Genomic DNA, 19813 nt, shown 5'->3' with positions numbered 1-19813 from the left:
GATTCCTTTTTGATTTTCAGGTCATTAAACAGCTCCTGATGGAGCCATATTAGCCTCCTACTATTTTTCCTATCTTTCCTTCACATCAGGAGAGTTTGCTGTTGTGCCTTTATTATTGTCTCCTTGAGAAACTGCTGGTGCTCCTGATCATGATGCCTACCTGGCAGAGGCACCCACACATGCAGACAGAGGAAGAGCTAGCAGTGGTTTTAGTGACATGCCATTTTCCTCCCATGGTGGGTTCTTCCTTGTAGAGAATCTGCAAGTTAAGGAAACAAAAAACAACACATAACCGTGCCTCCCTCTACTAGCAAACTCTGCTAGGCCACAGGCACTGACTTTCTGCTTTCCCTGGGGTGCTCCACTCCCTCTCTGCTCCCCACTCTGCCTCTTCCCCCCAAGGTCCCACCCTCACCCTGCCTTTTCCTGCCCCCATTCCGCCCCCTCCCCCAAGGCTCTGCCCCCACTCCACCTTTTCCCATCCCCGCTCCGCCACTCCTCTGAGCACATCCCGCCCTCACTCTGCCTCTTCCCGCTCCCACTCCTCCCGCTCCCTCCCAGCAACTCTGGCCTGCCACCAAACAGCTGATTGGAGGCAGATGGGAGGCGCTGGGGGAGAGGGGGAGGAGTTGACCATTGGGGCCTGCCAAACAGGTGATCGGCAGGTGGCTGTTGAGCACCCTCTATTTTTTTGCTGTGGGTGCTCCACAGCCCTGGAGCACCCATGGAGTCGGCTGGCTAACTCCCTTGGGCTCCGAGGAGCCTTTGTTTCACCAGCCCCATTGCTTACCAACTTCAATATCATCAATCTTGTCAGAAACATAGTAGGAAAATGATAGTATCTGCTGGTGGTATTTATAAATTTGGTCCATTGTACAAGGGTCTCACAAAGTATGGAACTAAAATCATAATGGAAAATCTACAGATCCCTCTCTTTTTATGCAGAAAGATATCACAACACTTTGTAACAGTTGTTAATTTTATTTATCTTTGCTAAACCACATGTGTATGAGTGATATTGTTACATACATGAAAAAAAAAAACACTGGTTCTTTATTGCCTGAAAAGATTTTATGTCATGAGGCCGGACAGTACTGAAGTTGAGAACAATATAAACCAGTTGGATTGCATATGTAAATGATTCATCCTGGTTGAACCTAAACAGTTCCGCGATTTCCCTGAAATCTTGCAACATCCGTTCTGATTGCATCTGCTAATCTTTGCTTCTTGGTTGTGTAGGAAAAATAGGGTGGTGTTTTAAGTAATTAAAATATAGGATAGGCTCAGGAATTATTTTTAATTATTTATCCTTTTTCCTGTATGTAGGTGTGATACAGCATGGCCAGAGGGCAGCAGGAGAATGTTACAAGGGAGCCTTATTCCCTGTAAGGGGAAGAAAGTTTGCTATAGATTAACTAGAGCACCTGAAGCCAGTTAGAGCACCTGAAGCCAATTAGAGCACCTGCAGTCAGTCACATGATAAAAACCCCCTGCTTCAATCAGATAGTGTGGGAGTTGGAGCAGAGAACAGTTTGAAGAGAAGCAGAGGACAGTTTGGAGAAGTGCTGTGGTGGGCTAAGAAGTCCAAGACCCTAGGTAAGGGGCACCTGGCTTGTGCAGAGGGAGGGCAGGAAGCCCCCCACAAGCTGAAGGGCAGGAGAGGGAAGTAGCCCAGGGGAAGGAACCGCCAGTTCAAGTGGTTCACCACTATCCTCAGGGCCCCTGGGCTGGGACCTGAAGTAGAGGGTGGGCCCAGGTCCCTCCCTCTCCACTCCCCTCCTCAAAGACACTAGTGGGGCAATTAATATTCTGATTCAGGGGCAAGAAATGGTGCCCTGAACAGCCCCTAAAGAAGAGAAAGCGCGAGACCCATCATAATAGTGCTGGCAATTTGCCACAGTAGGTTACTTTGGCTTAGTTGAAGTTTTGAGGGAGACACTGCATTGGTCTATCCTTTATACATTTATTAAAAGATTAAGCAAGCACTTATAGAACAAATATGAGTTTAAGCAAAGTATCACTAGCTAATTTAATGTATAGTTTTCCTAGCCTAATTTACAATAATACAGTGCAATAGTCATATCAAGGTTATAATTGAAATATAATAAATAAATCAACAGTTCAATTTATCTAGTTCACCAATTACTACAATAAGTAATTCAATCAAATGGTAATGAACAAGTTAAGGAAAACAATTCTCTTAAGTTTTACAGGAAGGTTAAGAGAAGAAGCCGTTCCCTTTGATTTAAGCCATTTAGCTAAGAGTCTGTTTAAGGCAGAGGCTAGTTCTTGTCTTGGTTTTAAGGAAGTACTGCTCTTAAAATGATTTTGTGGTAATTTTCTCCTTTGGCTGCTCTCTCCCATTACACTTCACTGTTCACAGAAGCCGCCCATCTTTCATTTATGTAATCTATTTCTCCCTTTTTTAACACAATGGCTGCATCTCTCTGGCAGTCTTGCACAACTTTTAGGATGACACTCACCCTTACTTTTTAAGTAATAGATTTAGGGATTTAGTGTCTACTTTGGGGAACTGTTAGACCCATACAAATGGGTGTTGGAGCAATTTAAGCATCCTCAAATTACTCTACAGAAGGATCTTCATGCCTTCTTCACTTTAAGTCTTTAAGTTAGATAATCTTAGTTTAGAATTAAGTTGATATTTACTGGTATTTCTATCAATGATAGGATGGACTTAAAGCTTTTCAAATGCAGGAGGGGGTCTGGTCTCTTCTCTCTCAGTTGTAGACTTCAGGCTTGGCTTAGCCAATGGTTAGAGTCTTTCACCTCTCCTTCTTTGGCTGGCCAATCCAGGGAAGAGAACAGCATACAACTTTGGGTGTCCTTATTGATGCAAGAGAGCCCCCCCACTTCCTTCTGCATGGTTAGGATGTTTTTGCAGGGATCAGTGTGCCCTTACTCTGCCTCAGGGGTCACCTCGATATCTTCACAGGCCAATAAGGTGTTACAGCCTGGGAGATGTAATTTGACATGAACAAATGGCCTGGCCTCTTTTTCTTGATGTTACATAGAAGATTCCAGGTTTGTATGTACATATATCTTGCAACAATTCATTAATAACCACAGAGAAATGTCTCTCAAAGAGGACACAAAAAGATGCCACATGATAAGGGGCTAGTAGGCAAACTTCTGCGTAGGCCCAAGATATAAATGTCTTAATTATTTAAATATAATTAATGACTCATCAGCATTTGCATGTCCACATAGTTTCACACATCCTTGTGACAATGAGTTAGTTATGACACTGGGAAAGCAACGCTGAGCGGTGGGGGCAGAGTCTAGGGCAAGTAAATGACCTTACTTTAATAACCTTTTGCTTGCAAGCCAGAAAGCGGCTTCAGACATCTTCAAATAATGCCAATTTTCATTAAATATTTAGCCAACTAAAGTTACTCAGCCCTAAATCCAAATGTGGCCTATGTTGACTGCATCTGGCTCACAGGAGATAAATTATAGTTTTATCTGAATTTCCACATTCCTCTTTTGAATATAATTTAAAAAAAAAACCACAGAAGACATCCATAAGACAGATTTCTGATGAAGACACTCAGAACGCAAATTCTGCTCTTATTCATGCTGATGTAAATATGGGATAATTCTACTGAAGTCAATGGCTGTGATTCCTGTGTATACAAAGGCCCCTTTACATGGCCAGAGTGATGTAAAGGGGCCTGAGTGTGAATGAAAATCAGGTCATAGAACTTGTTCTGTTTTACATTAGTGAAACTGAGAAGAAATTGGTGCTTAGGCTGTATAGAAAGTAGCATTATGCATTTTAAGCCACATTTCATAATATGTGGTAAAGAAGTGAATGTGCGCCCAATGTATGTCCTCCCTCCCCCTGCTGCCACTCCTGCATTTGTCACCTCCATCTGCAGAGCAGCAAACTCCACGGGTTCTGCTGAAGAGGGTCCTTCACAGCAGGGAAAAAGAGGACTGGATTTACTCCTCATGAAACTAAGATTTTGAAACAAGGTCCTGGCATATTGCACAGGTTATGACAGAAGGCAAAACTTGGTTCTTATTATCTCTTATGCTAAATATTGATCCTGTCCAATAAACATTTATGATTCTCCTAAATCTGTTATATTATGAATAAATCTAGAAGAAAATATTAGAAATAGCAGAATAAAAACACTATTTCTTTTTATGTTTTAGTCCCCTCCTCAGTTTGTATTTTTTTTTAAATTAAATTTTTTTGCAAGGCTTTCATAATTAAAACTTAAATTGCATCTTGCTTTTTACCCCAAACTATGGGTTTTCTTTATTTTTTTGCTAGGCTAAGGTATCCTAGCCCAATCAGGATCTTCCTTCCATTGCAGCTTCCACCACCCATAACCTTGTTTTATAATCAAAGGGGAGGTAAAGGGAAAGCAGCAATATTAATAGGCTTTCCCATGCAGTCTCTCTGGGCATAGTCTTTTTATAAATGTCTTGAACTTGACCTCTTTGAAAGGCACAAAGGTCCAACACACATTTTTAAAGTTATATTTAAATATATATATTTTTTAATTCTGTGAAGACGTTTGAAACCTGGCCCTCAACACACAGAGCATAAATCTTTCAGGATAGTCATACAGTAAAAGTGATGCGTGAAGCAGATACTTTTAGGAAAACCCCTAAAACAGTTCTGTTGCTTTGCTTTTCATGCCATTTTATAGATACCTTCTCTGCAACACTACCAAAATAATCAAACAAATTCCAATGAATACTATTATGATTTCATCGCCTTGGCATTTGAACTTGCAAATACAATTTAGTAATGAATTAGGAGGGAGAAAAGTTTTGCCTGCCGCACCCTCGTTATAAAAAACGTTCTTGGGAGCCAAGCATTCCAGGCATCAGAAAGATTTACAATAACAGTATAAATAGCGACAATGAATTTGGGAGCAAGAGTGTTATAACAGATTTTCACTATGAATTAGGTTTTATAAGTAATTTTACCAAGACATAATAAATACTTGGATATAATTTTCCCTCAGTGAATCTGTACACTAACTAATAGTAAAGTTGATAGGAATTCCGTTGAGATGGAAATATACATACATCTTGGTTCTTGCAGCTTGTCTGGTTTGCATGTGTTCTCATTGAAGGTGTTGGCTTGAGAGTCCTGGATGCTGAAGTCCTTGACTTTTTGAAGTACAAAAATGGGTACAGTCTTGGCAGCAGCAGTACAAGCTTTCCATGCTGCCCCTCCATTTCAGATCTTTAGGGGAGTAATTCTCTGTGTCCATTCAGTGCTTAGCCTCTTTTTCTGAGACTGCCAACAACAGTGTATGTGGCAGTGAAATTTTGTAGTGTGGATGTCTACTTGGAATTGAACAGTTACGTGGTAACAACTGTCAGTCACTTAGAGCTACTAACCTGGGTGGAACTTGAACTAATGATCTATAGGTGAGGGACCCTATAGACCATCATCAATATAATGTCTTGCTGTCTGATGTGCTTTCAACCAGGTATATTGGCACACAAGGTTTATTCATATTTTCTCTTAACCTTCATTTTTCTAACTGTATTCAAGTGGGCAACTGTTCTTAGATCCAAGTCCTGAGCCATGCCGGAGCTCTGCTCTGTGTAGCTGAGGATTGCAGAATACATGGGGCAGTTAAGTTATCTTTGCTCTTCACCTCTAATCTCTAAAGCTGCCCTACATTTCGCCGAGCTTCAGTACCCCCTCCTCCACAGCCGGGTTTGCTGAAGTGCCATGTCGCCTCCCTCTCCTGATGTGTAGGGCTCACCTATGCTGGGGGGAGGGGGGGGAACTGGGAAAGGGGACATAGTAGCAGGGAGTCCTCAATTGCTCAGTTGAGGCCTGATCTAAATCCCATTGAAATCAATGGAAGAACACTTGCTGAGTTAGTGAGTGAGTTTTGGGCCAGGCCTTTGAGGCAGCCGCTGGAGCAGCACAAAGAGACTAGCACTGGATTTGTCACTAGGGTGCATGTTCCTGAACATGCTTCTAGAAACCGCACCAAGGAGAACGTGTGCTCAGACACACCAAGAGTCAGATTCTGATCTCTGTTACACCAGGGTCCGTTGCCTGACTCAGGCAAGTTGAATTTACAGGACTAGTTCTGGAGACTTTAAAACAAAAGTCACAGGGGAGCATGAAAGAAGGGTGGGGGTATGAAGCTGCTGGAACATCTTAAGAGACAGACCTGGCAGCAGCTGGCTGAGACAGGCCTGCCATCCTGCTTAATCAGTAGTCTCTATAACTAAGCTCAGAAGGTGCTCAACACAATTTGCTGCCCTAGGCAAAACTTCAGAGCAGTGCCCTCCTCCTACCCAGTACATCAGAGGTTCTCAAGCAGGGGGAATATATCAGACTTTCTGGGGGAGGAGGGGTGTGGAGAGCCTTCGTGGACAGAAGTGAGGAGGGCACAAGCTCCAGGTTGCAGCACCACTCAAGTTTGGCCTGGCCAAACTGCCACCTCAGGCAGCTGCTTAGTTTGCCTATAGCTAGAGCAGCCCCTGACTAAGGGTATGTCTACACTACGGGATTATTCCGATTTTACATAAACCGGTTTTGTAAAACAGATTGTATAAAGTCGAGTGCACGCAGCCACACTAAGCACATTAATTCGGCAGTGTGCGTCCATGTACCAAGGCTAGTGTCAATTTCCGGAGTGTCGCACTGTGGGTAGCTATCCCGTAGTTATCCCATAGTTCCTGCAATCTCCCCCACCCATTGGAATTCTGGGTTGAGATCCCAATGCAAAAACAGTGTCGCAGGTGATTCTGGGTAAATGTCGTCACTCAATCCTTCCTCCAGGAAAGCAACGGCAGACAATCATTTTGCACCATTTTTCCCTGGATTGCCCTGGCAGACGCCATAGCATGGCAATCATGGAGCCTGTTTTGCCTTTTGTCACTGTCACCATATGTGTACTGGATGCTGCTGACAGATGCAGTACTGCACTGCTACACAGCAGCATTCATTTGCCTTTGCAAGATAGCAGAGACGGTTACCAGTCATATTGCACTGTCTGCCATTGTAAATTGGCGATGAGATGATGGTTATCAGTCGTTCTGTACCGTCTGCTGCTATCATGGGTGCTCCTGGCTGGCCTCGCTGAGGTCAGCCAGGGGCACATAGGCAAAAATGGGAATGACTCCCTGGGTCATTCCCTTCCTATGTTTTGTCTAAAAATAGAGTCAGTCTAGGCTGGACTACGGGGCAAGTGTACTAGAGAACCAGAGAGCACAGCCACTCCATGTCAGAGCCCCAGAGATCCCGCAGAAATGATGAGCTGCATGCCATTCTAGGGAGTGCCCCTGCAACAACCCCACCCGTTGCTTCCCTCCTCCCACACCCCTCCTGGGCTACCGTGGCAGTGTCTCCCCATTTGTGTGATGAAGTAATAAAGAATGCAGGAATAAGAAACAGACTTTTTAGTGAGGTAAAATGAGGGGGAGGAAGCCTCCAGCTGCTATGATAGTCCAGGCAGGACATTAAAGGGTAGGGGGGGAGAGGAGACCAGCCTTTCACTGCTATGATAGTCCAGGTAGTAAAGAATCTTTTCTTTAGACATGACGGGGGGGGGGGGATGATAGAGCTCAGCCCCCAGTTGCTTTGATGAGGACGGTTACCAGTCATTCTGTACCATCTGCTGGGAATGACCAGGAGTCATTCCTATTTTTACCCAGGTGCCCCCGGCCAACCTCACTGAGGCCAGCCAGGAGTACTCACGGGCTGATGACGAGGACGGATACCAGTCCTTCTGCACTGTACCGTCTGCCACCGGGGAGGGGAGAAGAGAGAATGCTGCTGTTTAGCGCTCCAGCACCCCATCTACCAGCAGCATGCAGTAGACATAGGGTGACATTGAAAAAAGGCGAGAAATGATTTTTTTCCCTTTTCTTTCAGGGGGGAGAAGGGTGTAAATTGACGACATACACCCTGAAACTCACGGGAAAATGTTTTTGACCCTTCAGGCACTTGGAGCCCAGCCAAGAATGCAAATGCTTTTCAGGGACTGTGGGATAGCTGGAGTCCTCAGTCCCCCGTCCCTCCCTCCATGAGCGTCCATTTGATTCTTTGGCTTTCCGTTACGCTTCTCACGCAGCACTGTGCTGAGTCCCTGCTGTGGCCTCTGTCTATCATAGCCTGGAGATTTTTTCAAATGCTTTGTCATTTCGTCTTCTGTAACGGAGCTCTGATACAACAGATTTGTCTCCCCATACAGCGATCAGATCCAGTATCTCCCGTACGGTCCATGCTGGAGCTCTTTTTGGATTTGGGACTGCATCGCCACCCGTGCTGATCAGAGCTCCATGCTGGGCAAACAGGAAATGAAATTCAAAAGTTTGCGGGGCTTTTCCTGTCTACCTGGCCAGTGCATCCGAGTTCAGATGGCTTTCCAGAGCGGTCACAATGGTGCACTGTGGGATAGCTCCTGGAGGCCAATACCGTCGATTTGCGGCCACACTAACCCTAATCCGACATGGCAATACCGATTTCAGCGCTACTCCTCTCGTCGGGGAGGAGTACAGAAACTGGTTTAAAGAGCCCTTTATATTGATATAAAGGGCCTCATTGTGTGGACGGGTGCAGAGTTAAATCGGTATAACGCTGCTAAATTCGGTTTAAACTCATAGTGTAGACCAGGCCTAAGTAAGCTTTGAGCCCACATCGCTACACACTTTGTTATGCTTTAGTCTAGCTCTGTTTGGATTTTATCCCATGCTTAGTGTGTTTTCCCTTGTACCAACTACATGTTACTTTTGTTTAATTTTAGATAAACAGCAGGAGTGTGATTTTTGTTGGGTGCTCCACAGAGATGGAAACTGACTGCCTTGTGACCATAAAGAAGGTAGAATCAGAAGAGAAGGAAAAGATCTGAGCCTCCGGCCCAAGGCACGGAAACTGTGATTCTCCTCCCAAAACAGTGCTGTGAGATAGCTGGCTGGGGCCAGTGTAAGCAGAGGGAGAGCTGAATAACCTGAGTGGTGCTAGGTGTGGCTATATTATTTATTTATTTTTCAGAACACATTTCTTTGTGTCTGCATACAATGGTGGAAAAGACAGTTCCATAATCACTCTCACAGACTCACATCCAGGCAGCAACATTAGTTTGATTGAAGTGTGTGCTATGACAGGAAAACGAGTCTGTTACCCATCTACTTCATTCAACTCATACTTTGAAATATCCATAGAATAAAGATCCCTATACTGGGCATGAGTGTTTAGTGCATATGTAGGCTGAAAACTGCCACTGAAGTCGAAGTTGAAGAATTTTTCTGAGTTAGGATTGGCCCTTCCAGAGTTTTGTTGCTTTGTACCCATTCAAGACTGTGTTCATTATTTGCTGATCATTGACTTCCTGTTGCCAAATTAACTTTTCTTTTTTCTGGTAATGAATATGAGAAGCTTATAGAAGTCTTCATATGGCATCTTGTTAATTTTAACAGATTAAAAGCAAATCTCATTTCTTCAATAGCTATTTTGGTGTTGCATATCTCAATTTGCAGTGGAATAGAATAATACCAAAGAAATAAGAATCTGGGTTTATCTTTTTTTTTTTGGAAAGTTTTGAACAAGTTAAAACAAATCTAAACTGTATTCACAGTAAATGATACTAATTAAAATGTTGAGGCTGCATTTAAAAAGAAATGAAAAGAACTATTTAGAGCCTTATCTTTTGCAATTTGAATGTTTTTTCATGCTCAGCTTTACGTATTCATTGAAGTATTATGCCTTGTACTGTTTCCCTGGTAAATGTTGTTGCTATTTGGCATTTTATGGGGTGTGGTTTAAACAACAGATGGAGTTGATAAATATATAAAAGATAATATAGAATGTTTGAAAATCCCCCAAAATGCTGGTTTACAGATTCAATAGCAGCATTTGCAGTTTCCACTCTACCTTGCCGTTTATCTTCACATAAACCTGATTCCTAATGGAGTCAGCTAAATTAAACAAGTTAAGGTTCTCATAATGCACAAGTGTCTCCACTGCAAATTAACCACTATCTGTACAAAAGACACACATTGTATGTCTGAAACAATATTTGCAATCAGGTTTCTTTTAAAAGTGTGAAAGGGCAGGGGAGTTGGGGGAATGAAGGTCCAGATTGTTAAATGGGGAGAGAACATAAGGACTGCATGAGGTTAGTACCCAAGCAGAGTTAACCTCCTTTAAACAGCAACAATGGGCCGGGCTCCTCACTGCACTGGCCAGTGCTTGGGTAAGAGCATACACTGCATCCCTGTAAAAGGTATCATCTTTGTGCCAGTGTTGAGTCTGCTGTGGAAACCGAGCAGGAGCAAGGCTAGAGTAAGGCAACCAGGTCCCTAGGCACAGCACAACCTGGGCGGGGGGTGGGGGTGGGGGTCAGAAACAGCCCACACCCTCAGTTGGCAAAGCAGTGGCAGGGGAACTCCCAGCAGAAGCAGTGGCATGGGGTCACCTCTCCTCTTTCTGGCCAGAAATCCAGGGTTGACAGCACAATGGGAGCCTGGTACACTCTGACTTCTAGGGCAAGTATCTGCTTTGCTTTGGAAGAGCTCACAAAAACAGGGTCTGGGGATTGTTTTTGGTTCTTGTTTGTTTCAGCTAGCTCAGAAGCACTACAGTACCCTTTCCCTTGGTATTCCTATTGCTCTCAATTACTTGCAGTCAGGAGAAATAACATATGTATATGGCAAAACAGTTATATATGAGGTGCAGGAACAGACCCATAATATCCCCTCTGCTGACTTGATCCTTTTTGGGGTGGGCAATGAGCAATTATATGACAATTATACACTAATTTAATAACTACAGAAGAAACCTTGTAACGGATAACCTATGGCACAGTAAATGTATACTTCTAAAAGACCTATATTTTTAAACAGTTATACCTTTATCTAGTATTTGCTTTAACTGGTTTTGCCAGCTGGTCATGATTAGGAGTATGAAACAGCTTTCATATGAGAAGATTAATAAGACTGGGACTTTTCAGCTTCAAAAAGGGATGACTAAGGGGAATATGATAGAGGTGTATAAAATCATGACTGGTGTGGAGAAAGTAAATAAGGAAGTGTTGTTATTTACTCCTTCTCTTAACACAAGAACTAGGAGTCACCCAACAAAATTAATAGGCAGCAGGTTTAAAACAAACAAAAGGAAGTATTTCTTCACACAACATACAGTCAACCTGTGGAACTTTTTGCCAGAGGATGTTGTGAAGGCCAAGACTATAACAGGGTTCCAATAGGAACTAGATAAATTCATGAAGGATAGGTCCATGAACAGGGCCAGATTATGAAATTCTGAGGCCCTAAGCTATGTCAAGTGTAAGAAGTCCCCATACCATAAAAAATGAATTTATTATTTTCACAGGACATTGAATATAAAAACACAAAAGCTTTATATTTGCATATATACAAAGGTGAAGTTGTAAAAACAGAACAATTTTATTTTCAGCAGCCCTCTCTGTAATGATGACATCATGACAGAAATACATTTTAGACAAATTCTTGAACTAATTCCATATGTAAGTAAAGTAGAAGTAAAGAATACAAGAATATAACAAATACAAAAATAAAAAATACAGTAAATAATACAATTTACTAGAAGAGTTCTCAGGACATTTTTCTTCTCTGTAGCATCTAAATTGTGAAATTCCTTGTCTGAATACGTAATGAGACTCTTAGAGGATATAAGATGGCAATGGAGGATATAGGATGCGAGTAACCCACAAGCTTAAAGCTCAACTATTAGTTAAAATGATATGAATTACACACAGGTAATAAGAAAATCATCAGAAAATTGTATGCGGGTTGTATTTTTCCAATAAATTGCTTTGTTTTGTTTTTATAGAAGGTTATGCTGAATTATCCAATATTGGTACTAAAATTAGTAGCAGAAAGTTTTTATTAAAACCAGTAACAAATAATTTTATATTATAAATAGAGATTTATATATCTATACAACAACAAATAATATTTTTATTAATATATATGACAAAAACCTGTGTTCTTTCACCAGGATATTTCTGTGAAAGTTAGTGCTATGTCCTCACAGGAAAACAAGAGAGGATATATAATTATTTTTACACCGTGAATAAGGAAAATTATCCTTCTTTTCATAGGACTAAAGGAAAAAACATTTGATTGATTTTTGTTAGGGAAATACAAAGTTTATCCAGATTATATATAAAAATATGTGTTTATTCCACTTTAATGTTCACTATGAAGCAATGTATTGTTGGGATTTTTCTTTTGCCATACTATAAAATACAATGTATTATGCATATGATTTATAAGTCGATATAAGAATTTTTACATAGCATACTACCTATAATAAAATTTTATTTTGCATGCTCCAAACCCACCGAGCAGAAAATCCCAGTCGTTTTTCTAAGCAGGTTTTTTGCTTTTGCGTCTCTATCCTCTGTCTCCCCCAGGACCACTAATTAATCTTGAGTAAACACCTCGGACACACAGAGTGACACAAGCTATATGTGCAAAAGTGAAAGAGAGAATTTACCAGAAAAATGACTGGTAATCTCTAGACAGGCAGTGAGAGAGTGAGAAAAACTAGCCTATATAATGAATATTATAGGCTTTAATAGCCTATAAATTATATATGCACATAGTGTGAAATAACTTGCTCACCATGTACTCATACCATATTTATCAAAATATTCTATCTTCCTTCACTTCTCTCAAAACCCTCTATTTATCCTTTCATCAACACTCTCTAATATTTACTGTGTAGGTTCCCAAAACTGATGGAGGGAAGCCAACACAAATTTGTCCTCCTCCACATCCACTTGACCCAAATCCATAAGACAATCACCTGCAAACTCAGTCACATGAAGCACGGATATTGCATGAAGTAGAAAGCGGCATGCGCACTAAAATATACAATTGTACATACGCACAGATCAAAAGAAGAAAGAACACACTAACATATGAATATGAGCTTGGCAGGATAGCTTCATGACACTGCTGGCTCCAACCTCACATTTTTCCTGATTTTATTGGCAGTGAGATTATTTTATTTATTTATATACATTATGAAGGCATGGTCAGAATTTTACCAGTAGCATCTGGCCAACAAAACACTGTCTTAAGAGACTGATAGCAGACTTACTCATAGAAATACTAATTTTAGAAGTGTGATTATTGTTCTTAACTCAGCCCTGGCCTCCCACCTGTCAATAATGAGTAATAAGTAGGGCTGTCGATTAATTGCAATTAATTCACACGATTAAAAAATATTAATCGTGATTTAAAAAAAATATTTTTGATTAATTGCAGTTTTAATAATTTCTGTTAAACAATAGAATACCAATTGAAATTTATTAAATATTTTGGATTTTTTCTCCATTTTCAAATATATTGATTTCAATTACAACACAGAATACAGTGTACAGTGCTCATTTTATATTATTTCTATTACAAATATTTGCACTGTAAAAATGATAAACAAAGAAACAATATCTTTCAATTCACCTAATACAAGTACTGAAGTGCAATCTTTTTATCGTGAAAGTTCAACCTACAAATATAGATTTATTGTGTTACATAATTGCACTCAAAAAACAAAACTTTAAACAAAACTTTAGCACCTACAAGTCCACTCAGTCCTACTTCTTGTCCATACAATCAGTAAGACAAAGAAGTTTGTTTACATTTACGGGACATAATGCTGCCCGTTTCTTATTTACAATGTCACCTGAAATTGAGAACAAGCCTTTGCATGGTACTTTTGTAGCTGGCATTGCAAGGCATTTACATGTCAGATATGCTAAACATTCACATGCCCCTTTATGCTTTGGCCACCATTCCAGAGGACATGCTTCCATGCTGATGACGCTCATTTAAAAAAAAATGCATTCATTAAATTTGTGACTGAACTCCTTGGGGAAGAATTGTATGTCCCCTGCTCTGTTTAACCTGCATTCTGCCATATATTTCATGTTATAGCAGTCTCGGATGATGACCCAGCACATTGTTTTAAGACCACTTTCACAGCAGATTTGACAAAATGCAAAGAAGGTACCAATGTGAGATTTCTAAAGATAGCTACTGCACTCAACCAAAGGTATAAGAATCTGAAGTGCCATCCAAAATCTGAGAGGGATGAGGTGTGGAGCATGCTTTCAGAACCCTTAAAAGAGCAACACTCCAATGCGGAAACTAAAGAACTGAACCGCCAAAAAAGAAAATCAACCTTCTGCTGGTGGCATCTGACTCAGATTAAAATGAATATGCGTTGGTCCACACTGCTTTGAATCGTTATTGAGCAGAACCCATCATCAGCATGGACTCATGTCTTCTGGAAGAGTGGTTGAAGAACGAAAGGACATATGACTCTTTAGCACATCTGGCATGTAAATATCTTGCAATGCCAGCTACAACAGTGCCATGCAAACCCCTGTTATGACTTTCAGGTGACATTGTAAACAAGAAGCGGGCAGCATCTCCTGCAAATGTAAACTTGTTTGTCTGACAGGTTTCAGAGTAGCAGCCGTGTTAGTCTGTATCCGCAAAAAGAACAGGAGTACTTGTGGCACCTTAAAGACTAACAAATTTATTTTAGCATGAGCTTTCGTGAGCTGCAGCTCACTTCTTCGGATGCATAGAATGGAACACACAGACAGGGGATATTTATACATACAGAGAACATGAAAAGGTGGAAGTATGCATACCAACAGGCAGACTCTGCCTGTTGGTATGCATACTTCCACCTTTTCATGTTCTCTGTATGTATAAATATCCCCTGTCTGTGTGTTCCATTCTATGCATCCGAAGAAGTGAGCTGCAGCTCACGAAAGCTCATGCTAAAATAAATTTGTTAGTCTTTAAGGTGCCACAAGTACTCCTGTTCTTTTTGTTTGTCTGAGCGATTCACTGAACAAGAAGTAGGACTGGGAGGACTTGTATGCTCTAAAGTTTTATATTGTTTTGTTTTTGAGTGCAGTTATTTTTTTGTACATAATTCTACATTTGTAAGTTCAACTTTCATGATAAAGAGATTGCTCTGCAGTACTTGTATGAGGTGAATTGAAAAATACTATTTCTTTTTTTTTACTGTGCTAATATTTGTAATAAAAATAATAATATAAAGTGAGCATTGTACACCTTGTATTCTGTGTGGTAATTGAAATAAATATATTTGAAACTGTAGAAAACACCCAAAAATATTTAAACAAATGGTATTCTATTATTCTTTAACAGTGCGATTAATCACAATTAATTTTTTAAATCACGTGATTAATTGAAATTAATTTTTTTATTGTGTGATTAATCACGATTAATGTTTTTTAATCGCTTGACAGCCCTAACAATTAGTGAAGGGCAAGGGTAGGGTAAGGGTATTTGTGTAGCCAGATGTGTATTTTTTTGTCATATTTGAATGAAAATGTCTATATTTAGGGAGAATCTTCTTTTTCCAATGTCTCCTTTATTTATCAACTGAATTTGATAAAATTTGAGTCAGTTTTTTCTTTTTTAGAGGCCCCTCATATTGCTAGGCCCTAAACTGTAGCTTAGTTAGCTTATACCTTAATCCAGCACTGTCCATGAATGGCTATTAGCCTGGATGGGCAGGGATGGTGTCCCTTGCCTCTGTTTGCCAGAAGCTGGGAATGGGCAACAGGGGATGGATCACTTGATTTTACCTGTTCTGTTCAGTCCCTCCAAAGCACCTGGCATTGGCCACTGTCAGAGGACAGGATTCTGAGCTAGATGGACCTTTGGTCTGACCCTGTATGGCTGTTCTTCTGTTCTTATGTCAGTCATTGATGAGCACAGAACTCAGATCTCCAGACTTCCAGTCCCATATTCTATCCACTGGATCACTCCCTCCAGTGTAATACCTGCATTATCACACTTTATTATGCTGTAGCTGTGCTCACCTCCATGGCATTGTGATTATGAAAAGAGGAATTTAAAATGAACAAGTGAAAACTTGTCCAAATTATTTTCTTTCTTGACTTTTCCCCCTTTATGTTCTCTCCTCCAGTCTTTGCAAATCTATATGGCCTGTGAGCTTTTTATTTTTGTTGCTTGTTACTTATATTCTGCTATGCGCCAAGGGATGCCAGTCACTTTGTTCCCCTAGATGACTGGACAGTTTTACAACTCAAGTCCTCAGAAACCTGATGTGGCATCAACTGGCATGAGTGTCTCCCTTTCAATTCTATGTCTGGCTCAGTTTCTGGATGCAATTTTGCATCACTATTCAAAGTACGGTCACTTTTCTAACACTTTCAGAGATAGGCTGCAAAGTCAGACTCTGATATCTCTGGGTTCCCTTGTGCATTGATGATGGATTTTACATCTGGAGTGATCATAGCCCCTTGAGGGGATCACAAGTGAGGTTTCCTGCTATGAAGAGATCTGATTTTCATTCATAGAAGCTATCAAGAATCAAAAGTAGTAATCCTGTTTCCATGTCCAAACTGACTGCCTCTATTGATTGAGGTTACTCGGACAGCCCAGCCATATCATTTTTTTTAAGGTAGGATTTCAGACTGAACCACTGGAATGTGAATGGGCAAGTGTGATATATCATCTTGTACTGGACCATACAGAAACAGCCACCTGTGTTCTTCAGATCCACTACCCCCTGTGTTTTAATAAAGCCTGACTGGTTTTGAATTTTTTTCCCATCCAAAATGTTTATGTAACTCTACTGGACCAAAGACTACACTCAGCTATACAGGTTTTGAATCTGGAGTAAGTCAATAAAGCTGCTGTGGATTAGCAGCCATGTAACTGAAAGTGGTATAGTGCCTGGTGGTGGTGATTTACAAAAAAGTGTATCTCGCTTGATGGAATGTACAGAACTCCTTTTATTCCTAATTACTCCTGATGTTTCACTTCTGATACTGAGGTGGGTCAGAGAATAAAAATAAGCCACCTTTGTGCATAAGGTATAAACAGGATCTATTTAAATGTCACTTTGCTCTTACAGCCCCAACAAAAAGTCCCTTAAGGTTTAGTTTTCTCAAAAGTCTGTGAACTTTATGCAAGACTTAAGGTGCTGTCATTCCTGTATGATTCATAAGAAATAGTTTCTGTTTACACATGTACATAAACCGCAGTAAGTGGAGTTTACAAATAGTTAGAAAGGTGGTAGAAAAATCAAATGTAATAATGAAAGCATTTGGTTTTCCCATAAAAGTACTACAGTAGAACCTCAGAGTTATGAACACGTTGGGTATAGAGGTTGTTCATAACTCTGAAATGTTTGTCACTCTGAACAAAATGTTATGGGTGTTCTTTCATAAGTTTACACTGAACATTGACTTAATACAGCTTTGAAAGTTTACTATGCAGAAGAAAAATGCTGCTTCCCTTAATTTTTTAGTTTATGTTTAACACAGTACTGAACTGTATTTGCTTTTTTTTTTTTTGTCTCTGCTGCTGCCTGATTGTGTATTTCCCGTTCCAAATGAGGTGTGTAGTTGACTGGTCAGTTTATAACTCTGGTGTTCAAAACTCCTGAGGTTGTACTGCAGTAACAAAGTCGGTGTCTGAAACTGATGAGCACATTATTATTAGTAGCATTGCTTCAACAGGGCTCTCAATACACAACCCCTTATTAAGGGGTTTGTAACCTAGCAATCCAAATGTGTTGTGACTGTATCTTGGTGCAAAAGATCTCAGCCAAGAAGTGAGGCTTTTTTTCCTTTATAAACTAAAGTATAGTAAAAGAATACAAGCGGAGTTTTACCATCTTAAAGTTGTCTGAACTGATAACAATGGAAAGTTCCCTTGCATAAGGTCTGTAAGACTGAACCCTATAAATGAAGAAATAAAAGACATCACTTTTGGATACTGTTCTGTGATCATACAAATCAAAAACAAGTTTGATCATACAAATCAAAACCAAGTTTGGGTCAAAATAGATTTGTGAGGAGGAAATGGCCTGATTCCAATTGGTTATATATTGATGATTTGTCAAAGCAGATTTAAAATCATATTTACAACAACTTAAAGAAAGAAATACTCCACTATTTGGGGGGGGGGAAATGCATGATATTTATAATTGACTCTAACTTCTCAAAAGAATGATCTTCCTTGAAAATACTTAAAGAAAAGGCACATCTTCATAAGTGTAATTGCATTAGAAATGGGTTCTTTTAAACATTTCCACCCTGTTTTGAAACATGTTAACTCAAACAGTACCTACTGACTTGATGTGAAATCACATGCCTAACACCTTGTAGAATTCTAATAATGTAGGGGTTGGTACTTTTGTAAGTCATTCTTTTCTGAGTCAAATGATTTGGGGGAGGAGGGGGTAAGAGAACGTCAAATAATTCCTCCATCTGATCTTAGTGAGGCAATATTTGTATAGGATTTTAGCTTATTTTTTTGGTTGTGGGCATGGTGGTTTCTGGAGCTCTTTGAGTTTAGCTACTAGTTTAAATTTGAAATTTCACGGTGTTGTAATTGTAGGGGTCCTGACCCAAAAAGTTGTGTAGGGGGGGTTGCAGTACTGCTACCCTTATTTCTGCACTGCTGCTGCTAGTGGTGCTGCCTTCGGAACTGGGCAGCTGCAGAGTGGCTGCTGCTGGTGGTGATCCCAGCTCTGAAGGCAGAACTGCTGCCAGCAGCAGTGCAGAAGTAAGGACGGCATGATATTGTGTTGCCACCCTTACTTCTGTGCTGCTGCCTGCAGAGCTGGGCCCTGAGTCAGCAGCCGCCACTCTCTGTCGGCCCAGCTCTGCAGGCAGTAGTTCAGAAGTAAGGATGGCATGGTATGGCATTGCCACCTTTACTTCTGTGCTGCTGCTGGCGGGGTGCTGTCTTCAGAGCTGGGCACATGGCCAACAGCCGCTGCTCTTTGGCCACCCAGCTCAGAAGGTAGCACAGAAGTAAGGGTGGTAATGCCATGACCCCCCCAAACAACCTTGTGACCCCCGCTACAACTCCCTTTTGGGTCAGGACCCCCAATTTGAGAAACAGTCTCCCCCCTGTGAAATCTGGTCTTTTGTGTGTTTTTACTATCCAAATTTCATGAGGGGAGACCAGATTTCACAGTCTGTGATGTGTTTTTTATTACGTGAATTTGGCAGGGCCCTAACCATAAGTAAAGCCAACAACCACTGCACCATGGCCACTGCAATGTAGAAACACAGACATTTAGATATAACCCAATGCTGCAGGGCCAGTTTGGACATATATTCCAAGGCAGAACTTTCAGAAGCATCTCAGTGACTTCTCACCTCGTGTTGTAATAACAACCACACACTTTTTTTTTTTACAGTAATTCTGAATGATAGTATGGGGACTTACACCGGAAATCATGGCTTACTTTGAACCTCCTACCCTTTCCTCCTCTATGGCTTAAAATAAGTAGACACTGTTATCAGACTCTCGTCACGACTTGTAACTTGTCTGCAATAACAAAGTTAACCAGCAACAGCAGTCAGTGCTCAGTGGTTGCATGTGAGTAATGCACTGACAAATTAAAAACTGTAACGAGAATGAATGAATTATGAATATGCCCATCACCTTGTCACTTTTACATTAGAAACTGCAGTCATTTTAAATAGCCTTGTTTTAACCACCCCTTGTCCCTTGAAATAGGGATCCATTTTAAACTTAGCATGTGCAGTAAAATGTGATTTTTGCTACTTAGTGTATTCCAACTTACTACTTACTAACTTATTACTTAACAGTAAATAAGATTGAAAGTTAATAACAAGTCCGTTTCCTAAATGAAAATGTAAGCTGTTAAGAGATTGAATAGTAGTTTTAATTTGTGGGCAATCAAATCTTTTAAACAATGGTTGTTCTACTATTTTTGTTTTGTTTTGGTTGTATTTTAACTTTTACAGTAAGT

At 40.5% G+C, this 19813-nt stretch overlaps 1 long non-coding RNA gene across 1 annotated transcript; it reads left to right on the top strand.

Annotated features, from left to right (window-relative positions):
* The first annotated feature begins 1533 nt into the window (after positions 1-1533).
* Positions 1534-19530, top strand: LOC123365191. The gene is made up of 3 exons (XR_006577469.1): positions 1534-1596; positions 8760-8977; positions 19235-19530. It is a non-coding gene; the product is annotated as an uncharacterized LOC123365191 (long non-coding RNA).
* The last annotated feature ends 283 nt before the right edge of the window (positions 19531-19813 follow it).

This window comes from Mauremys mutica, chromosome 2 (assembly GCF_020497125.1).
Source record: "Mauremys mutica isolate MM-2020 ecotype Southern chromosome 2, ASM2049712v1, whole genome shotgun sequence".
Classification (NCBI taxonomy): domain Eukaryota; kingdom Metazoa; phylum Chordata; order Testudines; family Geoemydidae; genus Mauremys; species Mauremys mutica.
Note: the sequence above shows the minus strand (reverse complement) of the source record. Positions and strands in the feature narration are given on the sequence as shown.